The sequence below is a fragment of the Moschus berezovskii genome, chromosome 14, assembly GCF_049115385.1.
Source record: "Moschus berezovskii isolate FMDL1 chromosome 14, NW_MosBer_1.0, whole genome shotgun sequence".
In the NCBI taxonomy this organism is placed as follows: domain Eukaryota; kingdom Metazoa; phylum Chordata; class Mammalia; order Artiodactyla; family Moschidae; genus Moschus; species Moschus berezovskii.
The window spans coordinates 81929156-81953464 of NC_142473.1; the positions used below are offsets into that span (position 1 = coordinate 81929156).

General features: G+C 45.9%; 1 pseudogene; it reads left to right on the forward strand.

Annotated features, from left to right (window-relative positions):
- The first annotated feature begins 41 nt into the window (after window positions 1–41).
- LOC129553681 (protein enabled homolog) lies at window positions 42–24309 on the forward strand (annotated as a pseudogene).

Sequence of the window (24309 nt, forward strand, 5' to 3'; positions counted from 1 at the left end):
CGGGGCCGGCGGAGAAGCGCGGAGAGGTCGGGGGCGGCCGGATGCTGCGTCGTGAGGCGCCCGCCGGGCAGGCTGGCGACCAGGTGCGCAAGGAGGGAGCCGGGGGAGAAGCGGCTCGGGGAAGCCTGCGGACTCTGCCTGAGGACACCTTCGCGTGGCCGGCTGGGACGCCCCGAGGGGCGGCGCCATTTTTCCCGGCGGCCTCGGGGCAGGGGGCGTGGCCGGGTTTGTTTCCAATTCAAAAAGGCCGGCGCGGCCGCGGGTCTCGGCCTGCTGCGAGGGGCGAGGTCCTGCGAGGCCCGGCGGGCGGGCGCCCTCTGCTGGGCTTCGAGCTTGCGGTCACCTCTCCCTGCGTCGTCGTGTCTGTCAGTGCATCTCCGTGCTGTCGCCTCTTATTCACCCTTAAGCGACCCTTGGGATGGGATGGTGGGTGATGGGGGCGGGGGCAGTGAAGGGCAACACAGTGAAGTTTGTGTTGGAATTTTTCCGAGAGACTGTATCCGTGCAGTCCATGGGGTCGCTAAGGGTCGGACACGACTGAGCGACTTCACTTTCACTTTTCACTTTCACACATTGGAGAAGGAAATGGCAACCCACTCCAGTGTTCTTGCCTGGAGAATCCCAGGGACGGGGGAGCCTGGTGGGCTTCCAGCTATGTGGTCACACAGAGTCGGACACGACTGAAGTGACTTAGCAACAGCAGTATCTGTGTAATTTTGTATAATGAACCTTATTGTATTCAGGTAAACATTGATGCTGCTCCCAGCTGGAATTGCCTAAATGCTGCTCACTTACATAGGTGAAAGGAATTTGCCGTTTCTTCCATTTGTGATTTGAGTGTTTGGAAGATACTCTGGCTTTAGTCGTATGTAGGGCAGAGTAGGGGGCTTACCCAGTGGCTCAGCGGTGAAGAATCCACGTGCAATGCAAGGAGGTAAGGGTTCCATCCCTGGGTTGGGAAGATCCCCTGGAGGAGGGCATGGCAACCCACTCCAGTATTCTTGCCTGGAGAATTCTGTGGACAGAAGATCCTCATTAGCTGCAATCCATAGGGTCACAATGGGGTAAGGTTGTCCATGGGGTCACAATGGGCTAAGTCCATCGGGTCACAATGGGGTAAGGTTGTCCATGGGGTAAGGTCCGCCTTACCTGCCTCCTGAGAAATCTGTATGCAGGTCAAGAAGCAGCAGTTAGAACCATGGAACAAACAACTGGTTCAAAATTGGGAAAGGAATAGGTCAAGGTTTTGTTTTGTCATCCGGCTTATTTAACTTACATGCAGAGTACATAATGCGAAATGCTGGGCTGGATGAAGCACAAGCTAGAATCAAGATTTCTGGGAGAAATATCAATAACCTCAGATATGCAGATGACACCATCCTTATGGCAGAAAGCAAAGAAAAACTAAAGAGCCTGTTGATGAACGTGAAAGAGGAGAGTGAAAATGTTGGCTTAAAACTCAACATTCAAAAAATGAAGCTCATGGCATCCAGTCCCATCCCTTCATGGCAAATAGATGGGGAAACAATGGAAACAGTGACAGACTTTATTTTTTGGGGGGGGGCTCCAAAATCACTGCAGATGGTGACAGCAGCCATGAAATTAAAAGATGCTTGCTCCTTGGAAGAAAAGCAATGACCAACCTAGAGAGCATATTAAAAAACAGAGACATTACTTTGCCAGCAAAGGTCCATCTAGTCAAAGCTATGGTCTTTCCGGGAGTCATGTGTGGATGTGAGAGTTGGACTGTAAAGAAAGCTGAGCGCAGAAGAATTGATGCATTTGAATTGTAGGGTTGGAGAAGACTCTTGAGAGTCCCTTGGACAGCAAGGAGATCCAACTGGTCCATCCTAACGGAAATCAGTCCTGAATATGCATTGGAATATTGGAGGAAGGACTGATGCTGAAGCTGAAACACCAGTACTTTGGCCCCTGGTGTGAAGAGCTGACTCTGGATAAGACCCTGATGCTGGGAAAGACTGAAGGCAGGAGGAGAAGGGGGTAACAGAGGATAAGATGGTTGGATGGCATGACTGACTCAATGGACATGAGTTTGAGCAAGCTCCGGGAGTTGGTGATGGACAGGGAGGCCTGGTGTGCTGCAGTCCATGGTGTTGCAAAGAGTCAGACATGACAACTGAGCTGAACTGATGGGGTCACAAGAGTCAGACACAACTGAACACAGCCCAGGGTAGAGTAGGTGTTCAATTTGGGGGGAAAATAGCCCTTTGCAGGGGGAAAAGGTATTTTTTTCCCCTCCCAGTTAACATTTGTTAAGCACTTGTGTTGTTTGTTGTTATTACCAGTGACCGAAACCTTCCACTGGTGTTCTGTCATTCCTGTATTCTAACTGCTTTCCACTGTTTTTCCAGCTCACTCCTGCTGGTGAAATGGAGCAGGACCCTATGCTCCTTACCGTACCCCCTCCCCTATGTCCTTTGCCTGCCTTTTGACTGTGGAAAACTTTAGTCAAAAAATAAGTTTAATCAGAGAGGTGAGAAATGCAGAAACAAAGGAAAACAGTTAAAGGAGACTAAATAATAATGTCGTCGTTAAGCAGAGTCAAGGACCTTTAGTTCTTTCTCAAGGGCTGTAGACACTATTCTGAGCCGTATCCCATGAGCTGTCTGACAGATACTAAAACACCAGGCGGAGAAGTTAACGACACGATGACCAGACTGTATCCAGGAAATGAGTTGCCTCAGTTCCAAGAATTGGCTAAAAAGAAATGAGAACAAAGGGACCCTGGAACTGAAGATTAACTGTACCAAAAATAATCAAGATGATGCTGGTCAGACCACTGATGACCAATCTGAAGACGACTGTTAGAGATGACTGTGCTGTTTCTACATATAGCCACTGCCCCCCTCTATCTATAAAAGCTCTCACCCTGTTCTTGTGGAGTGGGTAGGGGGAGCTGGCCTTTGGACAGATGTCTGCCACCCTCCCCCCACAGTTGCCAGCATCTGAAATAAAGCAAACTTTCCTTTCGGTGACACCAGGACACCTACTCTAGCAGCGCAGTCACTCCGTCCCACCTACAGTCCATGTTCCTGTTACCTGTTCACTGCCTTTCACGTCTTGCTCTTCAAACCTGTGTGCAGGCGACTGAAAAGACTCTTGGGAAACAAATTTGCTTTGGGGGAGAAGGAACCTGTTACCATCTAATGCCATGGGACCTAAATGTAGTGGCGGGGGGAGCATTCTGGGTGTGGAGTGATTTATCTCCCTCCCCATTCCCACTGGACTCAACTCTGAGACCTGTGGAGGCAGAATGGGGGACCAGAATGAGAAAGTCCAAGTTCATTTCCAATTCTGTGAACCGTTGAGGGCTCGCAGATGCTGCACTGAGACTGCTCTCACGGAGAGAGCCAGCATTCCCTCCCCCCAGATGACTGACCCCAGAGCAGTTTTGCCCATTTAAAGGCTTGCCAGAAATCTGGTGATCAAAAGGGTGGAATGAGTAGCTGACGAGCTGGGGTCTACTGTAGCAGGGGTGGTCCCCAAAGGAGACGAGCCTATCCAGTGCAGCATCTCTTTTTTGGGGGGAGGGGAGTATTTTAATCCCTTTTTTAAAAGAAATTATTATTGAAGTATAGTTGATTTATAATGTGCTAATTTCGGATATACAGCAAAGTGATTCAGTTATACATATGAAAAGTGAAAGTGTTAGTTGCTCAGGCATGTCTGACTCTTTGCAACCCCATGGACTGTAACCCACCAGGCTCCTCTGTCCATGGCATTCTCCAGGCAGGAATACTGGAGTGGGTATCCATTCCTTTCTCCAGAGGATCTTCCTGACCCAGGAATGGAACCTAGGTCTCTGGCATTGCAGGTGGATCTTTTACTGTCTGAACCACCATGGAAGCTCATTTGTTATAAGCTCATTCTTATTTTCTGTTATGGTTTATCACAGGATATTGAATGTAGTTCCCTGTGCTATACAGTAAGATGTTGTTTATTAGCAATTTTAAACAGTTGATAGAGTACTTGTACTGTTTAGAAATGGATTATTTCAGAAGCAGATTATTTCATGAATATAGAGATCCCCTGAGAACCCTCAGAGGTTTGAGGGACTCTTCAGCAGGGACTGAGTAGGTGGGGGCAGAAGTCAGTAGAATTTGTTCACTCTTTTAATGTAACTGCTTTTTACCCATGGGATGGGAAACTTGAGTTTTGTGCTGTTTGGTAAGAATTTTCTATTGCTGATTAACAAATTGCTGCAGATTTAGTGGTTTAAACAATACTCTTTTTTTTTTTAAATTTTATTTATTTATTTGCATTACAATAGTTTAATATGAACAATCAGAACTAATTAACAGTATAACAATATTTTACAACTGAAATAATTAAAATAAACTATAAAATTACTACATAAAACAGGTCTGATCTAGCTTATGTACTTTCTATAATCTCTTCAGTGCTGCAAAACCATTTATTTCTTTTTTTTTCATGTTTTAATAAACACTTCGTCTTTTTGTATTGCTTTTTTTTTTCATCACAATAATAGAAATATAACACCATATATCACTGTAAAACACATTTCCACATAAATGCTGATAAGCACAAAATATTTTTCATCATTTACGTTTTAACTGTAATAATATATGGCAGAATTAAAGCTGCATCCATCATGTGTCTAACTCACCTTGCTGTAATGAATTTTTAAATGTAATGGTTTCTGTCGCAAAGTAAAATCGTACATGATGTCTAGTGACACAGTACGCTGGTGGATGGGTGGATTTGGAAAATGGAAATGCAACTTCATTTTTAATTAGATTTATAAACTTCACCACCTCCACCTCCAGCCAGCTTCCCAACCCTCCCTCCCACCACCATTATTTATTTATTTATTTATTTTTTTAAAATGAGGCTTTTAATTAATGTTTGACAGAGCTGATTCAGGTTGAATAGACTAAATTTCTTTAAACAAACTTACTTATACTCCAGAGACCTTTAAAAACTTAATAGCATTTATACATTGAAGGTATTTGATTTTCTTGTAACTAGCACTTCAAATGCAACAAGCATTTGAAGCAACAAGCATTTGACCCAACAAGTAAAACTTTCTACAGTTCATAACTTTTATAAATAAAATAAATTAAATGTACAGTGAATAAGTTCTCTGAAATATTTCAATATTTCTGCAGGTTTAGTAACATCATAAAATACATTTCAACTAAAATTTACAAATCTAAAAACCTGTTAGGCATTTTTAGGCATTTTAAGTTGGAAATGAAGACCAATGTTACGTTGTAATATGCCAATTACAAATAGTACTTCAAATAGCAAATACTACAGTTTGTCCCAAACTTTAAAAACTATTCATGAACTCAACACTGAACTATTGATGGCTATGAGAATTGTTTCCTAGCCTTTTTGAAAATTTCAACCCATTTACGTTTAAGGTAATTATTGATAAGTACGATCCCGTAGCCATTTTCTTTATTACTTTGGGTTCAAGTTTATACACTCTTTCTGTGTTTCCTGTCTAGAGAATATCCTTTAGCATTTGTTGGAGAGCTGGTTTGGTGATGCTGAATTCCCTCAGCTTTTGCTTGTCTGTAAAGCTTTTGATTTCTCCTTCATATTTGAATGAGATCCTTGCTGGGTATAATAATCTGGGCTGTAGGGTATTTTCTTTCATCACTTTAAGTATGTCTTGCCACTCCCTTCTGGCCTGAAGAGTTTCTGTTGAAAGATCAGCTGTTATCCTTATGGGAATCCCCTTATGTGTTATTTGCTGCTTTTCCCTTGCTGCTTTTAATATTTGTTCTTTGTGTTTGATCTTTGTTAATTTGATTAATATGTGTCTTGGAGTATTTCGCCTTGGGTTTATCCTGTTGGGGACTCTCTGGGTTTCTTGGACTTGGGTGATTATTTCTTTCCCCATTTTAGGGAAGTTTTCAACTATTATCTCAAGTATTCTCTCATGGTCTTTCTTTTTGTCTTCTTCTTCTGGGACTCCTATGATTCGAATGTTGGAGCGTTTAACATTGTCCCAGAGGTCTCTAATATTGTCCTCATTTCTTTTAATTCGTTTTTCTTTTTTCCTCTCTGTTTCATTTATTTCTACAATTTTATCTTCTAGTTCGCTAATCCTGTCTTCTGCCTCTGTTATTCTATTGTTTGTTCCCTCCAGAGTGTTTCTGATCTCATCTATTGCATTATTCATTGTATATTGAGTCTTTTTTATTTCTTCTAAGTCCTTATTAAATCTTTCTTCCATCTTCTCAATCCTTTTCTCCAGGTTATTTATCTGTAACTCCATTTTGCTTTCAAGATTTTGAATCATTTTCACCATCAAAATTTGAAATTCTTTATCAGGTAGATTCCCTATATCTTCTTCTTTTGTTTGTGTTGGTGGGCAATTATCTTGTTCCTTTACTTGCTGGGTATTTCTCTGCCTCTTCATCTTGCTTATATTGCTTTGCTTGGGGTGTCCTTTCCCTCTTCTTGCAGTCTGTGGAGTTCTCTTTATTATGTAGTTTCTTCGCTGTGTGTGGGGTTGGACGGGTGACTTGTCCGGGTTCCCTGGTTAGGGAGGCATGTGTCAGTGTTCTGGTGGGTGGAGCTTGATTTCTTCTCTTTCCTTTAGAAGACAATGGCTGCTTTCCTGGGAGCCTGATGTCCTCTGCCAGTATTCAGAAGTTGTTTTGTGGACTTTACTCCGCATTCAAATGTTCTTTTGATGAATTTGTGGGGAAGAAAGTGGTCTCGCCGTCTTATCCCTCCGCCATCTTGTTCCTTCCTCCCCAGAACACTGGATTCTTATATTCCACTTGATCGTGGAGTACCTCTTCCCAGCTGCTCCAGCAAGGCGCAGCCGCTGTACCTTACCTTGGACGAGGGGTATCTCCTCAAGGCCGCCCCTCCTGCTTTGAATGTGGATCAGCTCCTCTCGGCCCTCCGGTGCCCAAGCAGCCACCGCCTCCTGGACGTGGTACAGCTCCTCTCGGCCACCGCCCTAACCCTGGGTGTGGGGCAGCTCCTCTCAGCCACGATTCTGCACGTGGTCGGTTGCGCCGGGAGCCGGGCGTCTCTCGCGTCTGCGCCGCCGGGAGCCGGGCGTCTCTCGCATCTGCCTAAACAATACTCTTATCTCACAGTTCTATAGAAGTCCAACAAGGGTCTCATGGGCCTGATATCATGATGTCTGTAGGGCTGTATTCTTTTTGGAGACAAAAAAGAGAATCTCTTTTCTTGTCTTTTCCAGCTTCTAGAGGTCATCACATTGCTTGGCTGTTGACACCCTTCTTTCATCTTCAAAGCCAGCAATGTCATCTCTGTCTCTGATCTCTGAGAAAGGTTCTCTGCATCCAAGGACTTACGTGGTTAGGTTGAGCTCACCCAGATAATCCAAAGTAATCTCTGCATCTCTAAATACGTAAACTGAATCACGTCTACAAGGTTCTTTTTGCTACGTCAGGTAGCATAATCACAGGTTCCAGGGGTTAGGGTGTGAACAGCTTTCTTGGGAGGGGACATTATTTATGATTTTACTACTAATATCATGTTCTAATTTTGTTCTCATCACATCCCTTGTGAAGTAGTATCCCTGTAAGGTAGATGACTTTTCTGAAGCACTTGTTAAAAATATAGTTTCCGTCCATTGGCATCACCTTAACCCAGAATTCAGTCTTAGCATTGCTCACATATAAGGACAACCAGATATAAAGTGCCTCCTTCTGCGATGTTATATGGGAGACCTTTATGTCAATGACCTCTTTCTAGATCCAGAGACTCAAAGCCTCTGATCTTACACTATGGCCATTGGGCACTTCCAACAAGAAATGCGCTTGGAGGGTGTCAGCCAGGACCCAGAAGGACTCTGAGGGACTGCCGCTATAAGCCCCAGGGATTCAAGTACTAACTGGGGTTTGGAAAGGTGGGTCCCTAAAGGCTCAACTCCAGCCCACGTGGATGGCCCCTACCCTGTAATACTTTCTGCGCCTAAAGCAGTTGTCCTACCCCCTCTCTCGGCTTCCCCTGTTTATCTTCCTGTCTCCTCCTCTTGGTTGCTGTGCAAAACAGGGCTCGTACCTGCCACCAGTCAAGAAAGGAGTTGAAATGGGCATACGCGCAAGGCCAGTTGACAGTTGCAAGTTATGTAACTATGGGCTCTATAACTTATATATAACTATAAGATATAGTTGTGCATATCTTCCCATAATTCAGCCTATTATAATCAGATGTATGTATGAGTAGAATATTAGTGAACCCTTAGTGGGCCCCTAGCTGCCTGAGTTTACTTGAGGAATCCCCTGTGGTTAGTTTGTATCCCCTGTGTGCCCAGGGTGCATATACAGGAATTGGAAAAGTCTCTGTGGTTATTTTTGTAGCATATCTGTGAGCACTCCTGGGTGTGTCTGGGATGGGGTTTAGAGATCAGCTTGCATCCTGTTGGCTAGGCTAGGCCACCCCTGTTGCTCATACCTAACTGTCTGATATAAAATGAAAGACACATTAACTCTAAGGCATCTTTTGTTCTTTTGGCCGCACTCGCACTCCCGTGCTAGCAGGATCTTAGCCTCACAACCAGGGATTGAACCTGGGCCCTCGGCAGTGAAAGCATGGCGTCCTAACCACTGGACCACCAGGGAATCCCCTGTAAGGCAGTTATAAACAACTTTTTTTTTTTTTAAATAATTTTTTTGTTTGTTTATTTTTGGCTGTGCTGAGTCTCTGTTCCTGTGTGGGCTTTCTCTGGTTGCGGTGCCTGGGCTTCTCATTGCAGTGGCTTCTCTTGTCTCAGAGCACGGGCTCCAGGGCACAGCGGCTTCCGTAGTTGTGGTTCTCGGCTGTAGAGCGCAGGCTGAGTAGTTGTGGCACATGGGCTTAGTTGTTCTGAGTCACGTAGGCTCTCCCCAGACCGGGGATCGAATCGGTGTCCCCTACCCTGCAAGGCAGATTCTTAACCTCTGGACCACCACGGAAGCCCCACAACTTTCTTAAGGTAGTCTTCACATACCATAAAATCCCCGCCTCTAAATTGTGCCCTTCAGTGACTTTGGTATATTCATATAGTTGTGTGACAGTCACCACGATCTCATTTGGGAACATTTTTTATCACCCTTAAAAGTCATTGACCATTTCCGCCTCCCCAGCCCTTGGAAACTGCTAATCTACTTATGTTTATATAGAGTTAGCTATACTACATTTATATATTTCTTCTGGCAGTCTTGATTCCTGCTTGTAACTCATCCAGCCCGGCATGTCACATGGTGTGCTCTGTACGTAAGTTAAACAAACAGGGTGACAACAAACAGCCTTGTCGTACTCCCTTCTCAATCCTGAATCAGTCAGTTGCTCCGTACAAGGTTCTGACTGTTGCTTCTAAAGAACCTCTTGGTAAGGGTGAAGAATGAGAGTGAAAAGGCTGGCTTAAATCTCAGTATTAAAGAAACTAAGATCACGGCATTGGTCTCATCCCTTCATGAGAGATAGAAGGGAAAAGGTAGAAGCGGTGACAGAGTTCCTCTTCTTGGGCTCTAACATTGCTTTGGATGCGACTGCAGCCCTGAATTAGAAGACAGCTGCTTCTCAGCAGGAAAGCTCTGACAAACCTAGACAATGTATTGAAAAGCAAAGACATCACTTTGCCAACAGAGGTCTGTATAGTTGAAAGGTTGTTGCTAAACTATGAAAGATGTCGGGATTCTTGGCCTCCGGAGGAGAAGAATTCAGTCCAGGGCCAGAGACGAGGCTTCATTGCTCAGAGCTTTGGTGTAATAAAGTTTTATTAAAGTATAAAAGAGATAGAGAAAGTTTCTGACATAGACATCAGAAGGGGCAGAAAGAGTGCCCCCATGCTAGTCTTTAGCTGGATGTTATATAGCTACTAGCAGTCTGCTAATTAAAGAAAGGAAATGTCTCAAAACTCAGAGAATCGCACCAGCCTCCTCACCCACAGGATGCATTTTGAAATAACCTTGGCACCAGGTGAGTCATCCCAGGCCGTAAAACGATTGACATGAATCTTGAAGAAAGGCAGATTTCCACACAAATACATAGTTTCATTAACATAGATTAAGAAAACAATGTATGAGGTTAACATACTGGTTTGTCAAGTCAGTTCTGAGCCTTTAGGCGGAACCAGAACCAACTTGAAGACAGAGTCTGGGGTAAATACATAGCACGTTAACGTAGCTTAAGACAAACATCTCCATGAGAAAAATGCATTGGTGAGCTCACGGTTTGAGAAAAGTCAAGCTCAGGTGGAGCCAGGTGTCATTATGGCAACACAGACTGAAGAGAAGCCTCTTTGAACATTTGTGTAGAGAAGGGGAATGTAACGCTCGTTTGTCTCCTCCTGCTGCTTAAGAGAGAGAGAAGAACTGTCTGACACCTGCAGCCTGTTTCTTCCATTTGGAAACCCCTGGCCTTCCTGCCTGTTACCCTCTCATAGTCAAGGCTATGATCTTTCCAGTAGTCATGTACGGATGTGATGACTGGACTGTAAAGAAGGCTGAGCACCAGAGAATTGATGCTTTTGAACTGAGGTGTTGGAGAAGTCTCTTGAGTCCCCTGGACAGGAAGAAGATTAAACGAGTCGATCTTAAAGGAAATCAACCCTGAATACTGCTTGGAAGGACTGATACTGAAGCTGAAGCTCCAATCCTTCTGTCACCTGATGTGAAGAGCCGACTTGTTGGAAAAGAGCCTAAGGGTGGGAAAGGTTGAAGGCTGGAGGAAAGGGCGACAGAGGCTGAAATGATTGGGTGGCATCTCTGATTCAATGGACAAGAATTTGGGCAAACTCCAGAAGATGAAGGGACAGGGAGGCCTGGTGTGCTGCACTCCATGGGGTCTTGAAAAGTTGGACTCGGCAGCTGAACAACAACATTATTTATATACACACATACATGCACACACATCAGTTGCTGGGCAATTGGGTTATTTGCACTTTTTGGCTATTATGAATAATGCTGCTATGAACATATGAAGTATTCTTATAAATATATTTAATTCATATTGTGGCAGGCAGAATAATGCCCTCCACCCCATATGTCCACTTCCTTATCCCTGGAACCTGTGACCTCACGTGGCAGGACTCTGTACTCCGTATGAGTACAGTAAGGACCTCGAGACGGAAGGGTGAGCCTGGGTCATGCAGGTGGGCCCTGTCTAGTCACACAGTCCTTAAAAAGAGAGGACACGTCCCTGCCGAGGTTGGAAAGACGAGAGGACTGAAGAAAGGTCAGGGTTATGTGAAATGACTGGCATGTAAAGGTGGAGAAGCGGGGGCCGTGGGCAATGAGTGTGGTCAGTCTCCGGAGGCTGCAAAAAGCAGACACAGATTCTCCCCTCGAGTCTCCAAAAAGGAAGGAAACCCTGCACACCCTGATGTTAGCTCACTGAGTTTCGCTCTCAGCTAAAGGGAGCTGTCTGGCCTATGGTTATGCCCCCTGCATCCAATGAGTGGTCACTGTGGGGAGTGTGAAGGTCTCAGCCCTTGGGTTGGATCTGGAACGACCCTGAAGGACCATCTCCACTCCAGAGCAGTAAGTGGAAATGTCTGAGGCTGAAGCTTCTCTTTCTGCCCAGTCCTGCCTCTCCCTGCCTCTTCAGGGTGCTCGTTCGGAGAGCGCTCTCCAGCAAATGTCCTGCATGCAGATCTCTGTCTCGGAGTGTCCCCTCGGGGAATCCTGCAGGAGACATTCACTCACACATCAGTTCTTGTCTGAGGATGAGCAGTCAGCTGGGAACCTGCAGGGAAAAAGTATTTGCAAAAGGAGGATCTTCTGTAAATTCCAAAATTGATGATGCAGTACTGGAAAGAACCTCAGCCGGGCTGTAGAAGACTGGGGTTTAAGGTCTGGCTCTGTCCCAGCTCACCTCTTGGCACTCGGGAAGCCCCCCCCAAGTCACTTGAGTGCCCCTCTGTCTCGGTTACTTAGGAGAGGGTGTTGTACTCATTGACCTTCAAGCTCTTTCCTGGCACTAAAGGTCTAACATCTGTGGTCTGAAAGTCAGAGAGTGGCTGGGTCTCCAGCTTCAGCTCTCCTTGATTTCTAAGCTCAGAGCTGAGCCCGCCCCGGCGCTCCCGGGTCTGAGAACTGGCATGTCCTCCCTGAGTCGAAATTGACTCAGAGTCACACAAAGCTGTGACCTTTGTGCTGCTTAGTACAGACAATGATAATTTTTTAGGTACTTGGCTATTACAGTGCTTTCCGTACACTGCATTTTCTCACTCCTATGATGTATACTTAAATTTTTTTATGTATAAAAAAACAATAAAGAGGATTAAAAAATTTTTTTACATAGTAAATGGCTTAACAGAAAAATTAATAAAATACTTAAGAAAATAAGAATGTGTCACACAATCCACATGCCTATTTAATGTGGTCATGTTTTTTTTTTTTTCCAAAAAAAGTAGTTGTTCTTTCAATATGGCGAGGTGGAAAAGCCTTGAGCTTGACCTCTTCTCATGGACACACCAAAATCACAACTAACTGCTGGACAGCCATCGCTAAAAAAAGGCCGGAACCTACCAAAACAGATCGTCTGCATCTAAAGGCATAAAGAAGAAGTGGCAGCAAGATGGTAGGAGGGGTGCACCTGCAAGACCCCCGTGGGTGACCCACCCGCTGGAGAATAATTATGTTACAGATGCTCTCTCACAGGAGTGAGAGTCCTGAGGCCCATGTCAGGCTTCCTAACCCGAGGGTCTGGCATCGGGAAGAGGAGCCCCCCAGAGCATTAGGATTTAAAGGCCAGCAGGGCTTAATTCCAGGAGCACCACAGGGCCAGGGGAGACAGACTTAACTCTTAACGGGATTGCAGTGGGATTGAGGACAAAAGCAGTGATTTCATGGGAGCCTGGAGCCGACCTACCTGCTGGTCTTAGAAGGTCTCCTGGGGTGGTGGGGCACAACTGTGGCTCCTGCTGGGGTCCAAAAGATGGTGGCAGATATTTTGGGGATTATTCTTCTGCACGAACTCTCCTTGAGGCAGGCATCTTGCTTGGGTCCTTAGCAGCAACACCTGGCCCCACTCAGCAGCCTGTAGGCTTCAGAGCCGGATGCCTCAGGCCAGACAACTAACCGGGCAGGAACACGGCTCCAGACAGGTTGCCGAAAGACTTTCTGATCCAACAGTCACCTCTGGACACAACCCTAGACACCATCCTGCCTACCAGAGGGCCAGGACCCAGCTCCACCCACCCATCAGCAGGCATCAGCTCTTTCCAACAGGAAGCCTACACAGCTTCTAGACCAGGCTGTCACCCACCAGGGGGCAGAAACCAGAAGGAAGAAAGCTACAATCCAGCAGCCTGTAGTCTGCAAATGCAGGCTAGACACTGCCCTGGGACCACTGGCCCCTGGCCCTTGGTGATGAGAGAGGAGGGCACTGCTGGGACCCATAGGATGTCTCCTACTGAAGTCTGCTTCTCCAAAGTTGAGAAACACAATTAACTCAAAATGTGGTGGCAGGGGAATCTGCTTCAGATGAAGGCTCAAGATAAAACTCCAGAAAAACCAAGTGATGTGGAGATAGGCAGTCTATCGGAGAAAGAGTTCAGAGTAACGGTGGTAAAGGTCATCCAAGAACTAGGGAGAAAAATGGATGCACAGATCCATAAGTTAGAATAATTTTTTAAACAAAGAGAAAGTATAAAGGACAACCAAAGCAGTTGAAGAATACAATAAATGGAATGAAAAGCACACTGGAAGGAATCAATGGTCGGGTCAATGAAGCAGAGCCGATTAGCGAGCTGGGGGACGGAGTAGGGGAAGTCATTGTTGTGGAGCAGAAGAAAGAAAGGAGGGCGGTTTAAGAAAGCTCTGGACCAGCGTTAAGCACCTACGATTCACATTGCCGGGGTCTCAGAAGGAGAAGAGAGAGAAGGGCCTGAGAAAATATTTTGAGAGAGAATAGCTGAAAACGTCCCTAACCTGGGAAAGGAAACAGTCCCCCAAGTCCTGGAGACACAGTTCCAAACAGGATACACCCACAGAAGGATCAAAATGACAACAATTAAAAGTAGAAGACATTAAAGGCAACAGGGGAAAAGCAACCAGTAACATACAAGGGAACTCCCATAAGGTTATCAGCTGGTTTTTCAGCAAAGACTGCAGAGGAGAAGGGAGTGACATGTTTAAAATGAAAACTAAACTGAATATGTCAGGCAAGAGCTGCTGTAAGGGTTTAAGATGATGCCAGTGAAAAGTGGGGGCCGGCTGGCGGCTCTGCTGGGTTCAGCAGAGTTCACGTGCACCATCGAACGGGCAGCAGCACATTTGGAGTGGTGGGCAGGAAGATTCAGGGCCGCCATCAGCTCGCGATAAGTTGCACTGTTCCTAAAGGGTGGGAGTACAATCAAGCTCAGGCCTTCCACCCAGGGCGGGACGCCAGACAGGTGTAGGGTCTCAACTTGTGCAGCAAAGAAGACGCCAGTGTCTTCGCAAGTGCCCTGATGCATGCCTTAGAAGTGTTGAATTCATAGGAAACAGGGCCAGAATTCCCGACTACCTGCCCAAGTTCACAATGCTGCTGCTGCTGCTGCTGCTGCTAAGTCGCTTCAGTCGTGTCCGACTCTGTGCGACCCCATAGACGGCAGCCCACCAGGCTCCGCCATCCCTGGGACTCTCCAGGCAAGAACACTGGAGTGGGTTGCCATTTCCTTCTCCAGTGCATGAAAGTGAAAAGGGAAAGTGAGGTCTCTCAGTCGTGTCCGACCCCTAGCGACCCCATGGACCGCAGCCCACCAGGCTCCTCTGTCCATGCGATTTTCTAGGCAAGAGTACTGGAGTGGCTTGCCATTGCCTTCTCCGAAGTTCACAATGGCCCATCACAATTTGGAAATTCAAGGAAGGCAGCTACAAGCCCAGCAACCGTAAAAGGAGCTGGCGTGGGAAAGGATGCAGAGAGAGAAGGGAAAGGGCGAGACTGGAGAGGGACGGTAGAAAGGGAGAGGCCGGGGCGGGAGCAGCTGGAGAGAGAGGAGAGGGAACGTCAGGATCCCTGGACAGGAGAGAGGAGCGGGCAGAGGCTGGACCCGGAGAGGGCAGGGCCGCAGCGGCAGGAGCAGCTGGAGAGGGCGCGCGAGCAGAGACTGTCAACGCCCCTGCCCCTGCCTCTGTGGAGCGTCCCTGCGCTCTGTGCCGGGGCCTCCTCTGCTTCGGAGCCAGGCTTGCAGGCAGCTGCTCAGGCCATTGTCGTGGGACCACCTGCACCCCAGCCGCCCCTCCACTCACCCCCCCAGGTCCTGCCCAGACATCAGCCGCACCCCCCTCTCCCCCAGGGCCCCTCCACCCACTCCACTCCCGACCTCAGGGCCTCCACATCTTCCACCACCCCTTCCTAATCAAGTACCCCCTGCTCCTTCACCGCTCTTCCTGTTCCTCCCCTCCCTGCACCTGGATTCCCCGCCCCCCGCCCCCCACCGGGATTCACATCTGAAGACAATCGCCCTTTAACTGGACTTGCAGCTGCAGTTGCTGGCCCAAACCTTAGCAAAGTGTCACGGATAGAGAATGCCTCTTTCCAAGTGGAGGAAGTTTGATTGGTGTGAATTCGGCCTCATCTAAAGGAGATGCTGGTCGTGGAACTGGACCCCTTCTTCTAGGGGGTACTCATTTAGTGGAAAAAATGAGTGCCCTGCTGGCCAGGAGGAAAAGAATTGCTGAAAAGGGATCAACAATAGAAACAGAACAACAGGAGGACAAAACGAAGATTCAGAGCCTGTAACTTCTAAGGCCTCTTCAACCAGTATGCCTGAACCAACAAGAAAACCTTGGGAAAGAGCAAATACAAGGAATGGCAGCAAGTCACCTGTTGTTTCCAGATGTGATTCTCCAAAGAAAAATCAGATCTTTTTGACCACAGGCCTTATGATTCATTACACAGACCAAACTCTGCACTCTGGTCACAGGGCAGTGCCAGCAGAGTCCAGACGGAGGGCCTGGGCTAGGACGGATTGAAGCAGGATGTTTTAGATGAAATGAGAAAATAATTAAGCCAAAAGAAAAGCTCATTGATGCAATCCAGCCGGAAGTGAGCAAGTCAAGTGCTGTCTGGAGAAACAAACTAAGGAGAGAGGGCTTTAATCTGGAGAAAAAAAAACCCTGCAAAGAACACTGACAGCAACGAAACCTTTACACTGTGTGAGCTGTAAGATGATGGAGACAAACAGTTGGAAAGGAGGGAAAAAACCAACACACTTTGAAAGCCTTCAGATGTTACTGCTGCTGCTGCTGAGTCACTTCAGTCGTGTCCGACTCTGTGCGACCCCATAGACGGAAGCCCACCAGGCTCCCCCGTCCCTGGGATTCTCCAGGCAAGAACACGAGTGGGTTGCCATTTCCTTCTCCAATGTGTGAAAGTGAAAAGTGAAAGTGAAGTCACTCAGTCGTGTCCGACCCTTAGCGACCCCACGGACTGCAGCCTACCAGGCTCCTCCATCCATGGGATTTTCTAGGCAAGAGTACTGGAGTGGCTTGCCATTGCCTTCTCCGTCAGATGTTACTACTCTGGCTGTTTCTCTCCCAGTTTGCTGCTTTTCCCCCCTGACCTTTATAGCAAGATGGAAGACAATCGTATAGGAGTTCCTGTGTCAGTTATGTAGAAAATACGAAACCCATCAGGTAAGATCACCGTGCAGTGAAATATTTTCATGTCAAGACAAAATCGCACATTTTCCACAATCCATTGCTAAAATAAAAAAGAGAGGGCTTCCCTGCTGGCTCAGTGGTTAAGAATCCACCTGCCAATGCAGGAGATAGGGGTTCGATCCCTGATCTGGGAAGATCCCACCTGCTGTGGGGCAACTAAACCCATGTGCCACAACTATTGAAGCCCGAGTACCCTAGAGCCTTTGCTCTGTAACCAGAGAAACCACTGCTGTGGGAAGCCCCAGCACTGCAACTAGAGTTAAACCCCGCTCGCTGCAACTAGAGTTAAACCCCGCTCGCTGCAACTAGAGAAAAGCTTGACCAGCAACAGAGACCCAGCACGGCCAAAAATAAAGTTATTTTTAAAAAAGAAGAGAAAGACTTGAGAAGTTCTTTTCAGAGGACATTGGTGAGGAAACTGGCAAGTTCCAACCACAACGACCCCACGAATCACAAGCACGCCAGGCCTCCCTGTCCCATCACCAACTCCCGGCATGGGGTCGCCAAGAGTTGGACACGACTGAGTGACTGAACTGAACCGAACCACAACGAAGAGTAGCCCCCACTCGCTGCAACTGGAAAAAGCCCACACACGGCAGCGAATACCCAGCACAGCCAGAAATAAATAAATAACTAAATAAAAAAGAATTTGGCAAGTTATGCTATTGTAAGTGTTTCAGGTTTGTCTCCCTGTCATATTTGATGTAGCGATATTAATTGAGATCAGCCCTATGTAGGTTAAGATCATAAAATACAGAATAAGTGGAACTGTATATGCTTTCAGAGGGTGATGTTTATAAGAAAGTGTCCGAGAGATGATTTGTCCAGCGTGAGGAATTTGAGAATGATAGCAAGTCTCTCAAGTTTAGTCCTTTCATAGATTCAAGCATAAAATTCATCCAGAATTAAAAGATTTAGATGCCTTCCTAAATTATTACAATGCTTTACCAAATCTATGACTCCTACAAATACAAACCAGTGGTCAAATGTAAAACAATATATTGTAGATTTGGGAGGTCCCTGCTGGTCCAGTGGTTAATAATAGCCTTGCAATGCTGGGGACTAGGGTTCAATCCCTGGTCTGGGAGCTAAGATTCCACCTAAGCCTGTGAGGTGCAACTACTGAACCCGAGCACCTCAACTAGGAAGCCTACCACTGCAATGAAAGATCCCGCATGATGCAGTGGAGACCTGATGCAGCAAAATAAATAAAAATAAAGTGTTTAAAAAGTATGTTGTAGATTCATTGTAGGTTTTCAACCTTTTTTAGATTTATGCGTGTAGACATGTTTATAATGTAGTTACAATCACCACAAAATTAGCTTTTTAAATTGCACATCGTAGTGCACGTCATACTAATATGTAGTGACCTTTCCAAGGTCTTGTCATTGTTGGTTAGTTGCTGAGTCACGTCTGACTCTTTACGACCCCATGGACAGCAGCACGCCAGGCTCCTCTGTCCTCCACTGCCTCCCGGAGTCTGCTCCAATTCATGTCCATTGAGTCGGTGATGCTATCTAACCATCTCATCCTCTGCAGCCCCTTTCTCCTTTGTCCTTTTCCCTTCAGTTTTCCCCAGTATCAGTCTTTTCCAGTGAGTCAGCTTTTCTGATTTTAGACTATAGAGTGGTTGCAAAAATAGTGTTATACAAAGGGTTTCCATACTCTGTTAATCCCTAATGTTAACATTTAACATAACCATAGTACAGTTACCAAAAATAGGATTAAAAATGGTACAAAACTATAAACTGGTGTTGGCAAGCTTTTACTGTAAAAAGCAAGATAGTAACTATTTTAGATATTTGCCACTACTTTGTAACTCCACCATTATAGCACAAAAATAGCCATAGACAATTTGTAGCAAATGAGAGTATATCCAATCAAACTTTATTTCAAGAGCAGGTGGCAGACCAGATGAGATCCATGGGCTGTGTAGTGGGCTAATACCTGCAGAGCTGCTTTCAAATTTTAAGTTGAAATACTAGTAATTTTTTTGGGCTCCAAAATCACTGCAGATGCTGATTGTAGCCATGAAATTAAAAGACGCTTACTCCTTGGAAGGAAAGTTATGACCAACCTTGATAATATATTAAAAAGCAGAGACATTACTTTGCCAACCAAGGTCCGACTAGTCAAGGCTATGGTTTTTCCCGTGGTCATGTATGGATGTGAGAGTTGGACTGTGAAGAAAGCTGATCGCCGAAGAATCGATGCTTTTGAACTGTGTTGTTGGAGAAGACTCTTGAGAGTCCCTTGTACCGCAAGGAGATCCAACCAGTCCATTCTAAGGGAGATCAATCCTGGGTGTTCATTGGAAGGACTGATGCTAAGGCTGAAACTCCAATACTTTGGCCACCTCATGCGACGAGTTGACTCACTGGAAAAGACTCTGATGCTGGGAAGGGTTGGGGGCGGGAGGAGAAGGGGACGACGGAGAATGAGATGGCTGGATGGCATCACCGACTCTGTGGACATGAGTTTGAGTGAACTCCGGGAGTTGGTGATGGACAGGGAGGCCTGGCGTGCTGTGATTCATGGGGTCGCGGAGAGTCGGACACGACTGAGCGACTGAACTGAACTGAACAATGATGATAGCAACTAAGCTCACAGAAATCATTAGATAAAGGGAACACAGTGAGGGTCTGTGCATACTTTTCGTTTAATAAATAAAATGAGACTTAGGTGATAGGAAGAAGGAATTAGATACTCTGCTTACCACCGTATGTGTGCCTGTGTGTGTGCATGCATGATTGTGTGGGCACTCAGGTGTGTGTGTATAATCCATTCCCTTTTCTTTGAAGCTTCTCAGATTAAAACGGGAGAAAGCCTGTATGCTGCAATGATAGAGGTTTTTGGAAAATTCAGGAAATCAGAAATTTTCCGGGCTCTTCATTTTGATTTATGCTTGAGTTATTTTGTGCCTTCTTTGCAGGCAGCAAGTGTCAATCAAAACTGAAGACCGAACACGAATGTTGAGCTCTTATGCTTTGGGTGTACTTCCTTTTTAGAGTTTTTGGTTCTCTGCTACTTTTACCATACTGTTTCATTTAAAATTTCCTACATACTACCTTCATTTGTGCAGCTGAAGTAAAATTGCAATAAAAAATATGGTTTTTAAATTGATGGGGCACCCTCATTTCCCAGGAATCCAGGAATTATTGGGTTTTCCCCTATATTTATCCATATTTTATTTTTCCCTGTTCCCATCACATCTGTAGTTACCAAAACCAGTCAACTGTGTAAGATCAATTTGGTGGGAAACAAACTCTCTCATTTGTGAAAGAATGTTCTGAGTCTTAGAAGAAAACATTGCTCTTACATGGATCTCAATCTGGAATCCACAAATGCTAGGAAGTCAGTTTTTAAATGTTTTAAAGTTTAACCCACACTGACATGCTAGGAAGCCCACTGAGAAAGGTTTTCTAGGCTGAACACCTGTCTCCCCTTAGTCCCCCCAGCAGAGCGTGTACATGTTATGACCCTGTGTGCTCACTTGTGTCCAGCTCTTTGTGATGCTCTGAACTGTAGCCCACCAGGCTACTCTGGCCACATGGGATTCTCCAGGCAAGAATACTGGAGCAGCTTGCCATTTCCTTTTCCAGGGGTTCTTCCCGACCTAGGGATCGAACCCAAGCCTCTTGCATCTCCTGCATTGGCAGGTGGGTTCTTTACCACTGAGCCATCTGGGAATCCCAGTGTACATGTTAGTTATCTTCACTTTACAATCTCTGCTCTCCCACCACTGTACCAAGATCGCCTAAACTGTGTGTGTTGGATTCTGAATGATCTTAGTTATGTATTAACTGCAAAAGATTTTCTGCGTTCACCTGTCACTTGAATCCTTTGGCTACTATTGAAGATGAAGTCCAAAGAACTCTTTTTTTTCCCCTCAAAGAACTCTTAAATGACACTCCTCTGGGGGCGGTTATTTTTACAGAAATTAGCAACCGGCACCTGTATCTGTGCTGATCCCATCTGGGAGACAACTTGTAAAACTAAAGAATCATTTGATGCAACAGCCAACTCAGTGACTCAAAAGCGAAGGTTAAGTTTAAAGAGAAACTGGAGGATAAAAGGCAATCCTGGGGGAACTCATTCTAAGCAGTTATCACTGTGCCTCTGTGTGTGTGTTGTGTGCGTTGTGTGTGGAAGGCACTAGGAGAGTGATTCAGGACAGGCTGGCGGGTCCCAGACAGCTCTCCTTTTTGGGAGACAGTGATCTGAGGGAGCAGAATCTGGCAAGAGGCCCGTAAAGAGCAGCAGTAAAGAGCTGGGGGCATTTATATTCAACCCCCTCTGGAGTCAAGGCTTCCCTGGTGGCTTAGCGATAAGGAATCCACCTGCAATGCAGGAGCCGCAGGAGACCTGAGTTTGATCCCTGGGTCGGGAAGATCCCCTGGAGGAGGGCGTGGCAACCCACTCCAGTATTCTTGCCTGGAGAATCCCGTGGGCAGAGGAGCCTGGGGGGCTACAGTCCACGGGGTCGCAGTGTTGGACACGGCTGAAGCGACTTAGCACGCACAGTGGAGTCAAGCCTACCTCTTGGGGAATTCCCTGGCGGTCTAGTGGTTAGGACTCATGTCTCTCACTGCCAAGGGCTGGGGTTCAATGCTGGGACTTCTTTGGGACACGTAAGACGGAGGCAGCTTACACACAACAGGGCAGGAGGCGCTTCACTTGATTCAGGTGCAGCAGTTCAGCTGTCTCTCACACTGCAGGCACACAAGAGAAATTCCGCCTTGGGTCCAGGGCAGCTGACCAGGCGCTGCTGCTAGTGTCTCCTTCTGGAGCATCCTTTCTGGCCTCAAACTGAGGCCGAGACTGTACCGATTGTGTCAGTTTCATCACGGAGATTCTTACATCTTTGGATGATGGTTTTCATGTAACTTTTCAAAGTCCACAGCTAACATCTTTAACCCATTTCCAAGCTCCGTTTGTTGCTTTTAAACTTCAGCCTGCAGCTCTGTTCTCACATCTCCGTAGATGCTGAAAAGACCCTGTATCTCAGCGAGTCCTCTGATTACAGTTTTTGACAGTGAGCGCTCTCATTTTCAACATTCATCAGAGCTCTCAGAACTCAGAAGTTCCTGGTAAGTGTTTGAAAGGATGACTAAAAGTGAGTAGATGCACATCTACAGTCTTAGAAAACTGAAATACTCTTTTTGGTGTGGTTGTAACATAAATGGGGCTCCCCTGGTGGCTCAGCTGGTAAAGAACTCGCCTGCCAATGCAGGAAACGTGACACATGGATTCGATCCCTGGGCCAGGAAGATCCCCGGAGAAGGAAATGGCAACCCGCTCCAGCATTCTTGTCTGGAAAATTCTGTGGACAGGGGCGCCTGGCAGGCTACAGTCCCTGGGGTTGCAAAGAGAGACAGGAAGGGACAGACACACACTAACATAAATGGAATTATGTTGCCATCTAGTGGTGAGGTGATGACTTCATTTAGAAATAAAATGCAGACTAAGATTGCTGTTTGTGCAGCGTGTTTTATTTACAAATACTTTCATAGGAAAAATAGTTTTATTGCTTGACACTATTATCTTGGTTTACCTCGAGAATGTCTTGATCTGCTAGATCGCCACTCAGTAGAAGAGTATCATAAATTGAGCTTCAAAGCAGATTTTCCTACACTAACCGAACAGCTTTTCCTTCAAAGAAGAATTCAGTGGCTGAAATAAGCATGGGAAATGATGACACAGTTCAACATATTTCTTTCCCGCAGAACTTTTCGGAGACAGTAATATGATAGTGTGCTTTGTAAAACTCCAAGAGGACCTACGAGTGATGTGTTTCCCAGACTCTCTGTTCTTTTCCTTGGAAGGACTGATGCTGAAGCTGAAGCTCCAGTCCTTTCACCACCTGATGCAAAGAGCCGACTCATTGGAAAAGACGCTGAACCTGGGAAAGACTGAGGGCAGGAGGAGAAGGGGGTGTCAGTGAACGAGATGGTTGGATGGCATCACTGACTCAAAGGACATGAATTTGAGCAAACTCCGGGCGACAGCAAAGGCCGGGGAAGCCTGGCGTGCTGCAGCCCCTGGGGTCACAGAGTCGGACGTGACTTACTGACTGAACAACAAATACTCTTTACAAGGGACAACTCATTGGACCGTTGTTCTGTCCACTGCTGCATTGTTGCTTTCCTCATGTGTTAACGTATCCAGGCTTTTCATTTTGTCGTGGTGGGTACGGGGCTTCCTGTTGGTATGGAAGCATGTTGGGACTTACTGAGGTATGGGAAAATTCACTAAGATTAATTCACTACATTTTATCAATAAAAGAAAGATTCTAAAATTAAAAAAGACCAAAGCTATCCCTGCATAGCGTCTTCCTGACTACAGAGCCTTTTTGGCCTTCGTGTCCGTACTCTAGACGCAGCGAGTTCAGGGCGCATCGCAAGAAGTCAGTAGTCGTGCCTTACATTTATAAGGATCTTAGTTAATTTTTCAGTAATAATTTCTTCTTAAAAAATTTTAAAAATATAACTTTATTTTAATTGGAGGCTAATTACTTTACAACATTGTATTGGTTTTGCCATACATTGATGTGAATCTGCCCCAGGTGTACATGTGTTCCCCATCTTGAACCCCCTCCCACCTCCCTCCCCATCCCATCCCTCTGGGTCATCCCAGTACACCAGCCCCGAGCATCCTGTCTCACGCATCAAACCTGGACTGGTGATTCGTTTCACATATGATAATTTACATGTTTCAATGCCATTCTCCCAAATCATCCCACCCTCGCCCTCTCTCACAGAGTCCAAAAGACTGTTCTATACATCTGTGTCTCTTTTGCTGTCTTGTATACAGGGTTATCGTTATCATCTTTCTAAATTCCATATATATGCGTTAGTATACTGTATTGATGTTTTTCTTTCTGGCTGACTTCACTCTGTATAATAGGCTCCAGTTTCATCCACCTCATTAGAACTGACTCAGATGTATTCTTTTTAATTGCCGAGTGATACTCCGTTGTGTATATGTACCACAGCTTTCTTATCCATTCGTCTGCAGATGGACATCTAGGTTGCTTCCATGTCCTGGCTATTATAAACAGGGCTGCAGTGAACATTGGAGTACACGTGTCTCTTTCAATTCTGGTTTCCTCTATTTTTTTTAAGAACACTTTACTCATCTTTGGCTGTGTTGGGTATTTGTTGCTGGCATTTCTCCGGTTGTGGTGAGTGGTCTTCTCTTGTGGAGCTTGGGCTCTGGGGCTCGTGGGCTCAGGAGTTGCAGCTCCCAGGTTCTAGAGCGCAGGCTCAATAGTTGTGGCCCACGGGCTTAGTTGCTCTGTGGCCCGTGGACTCTTCCCAGTTAAGGGATCGAACCTGTGTCTCCTGAGATGATAGGCAGATTCTTTACCGCTGAGCCACCAGGGAAGCCTGGTAATCATTTCTTTAATTGAAATTAGCATCATTTCACATTGACTACTTTTTACAAAATCTACTTGGGTTCTAGGAATGTGGTTTCCTGCCATGCGGACAGTCACTTTCAATAACAGCTGTGAGTGATAGCAGAATGACTTGGGATATAACCACAATGCAAATGACTCGAGATTTTCTATTTCTGCTCTTTTTTTTTTAATTACCTTTCACATATTTGTTGCCAAATTAATCATAGCAGCTAAATTTCACATTCCTGGCAGTAGCTTCATTTGCCCTTCGTCTGTTTAGACTTGCGGCCTTGA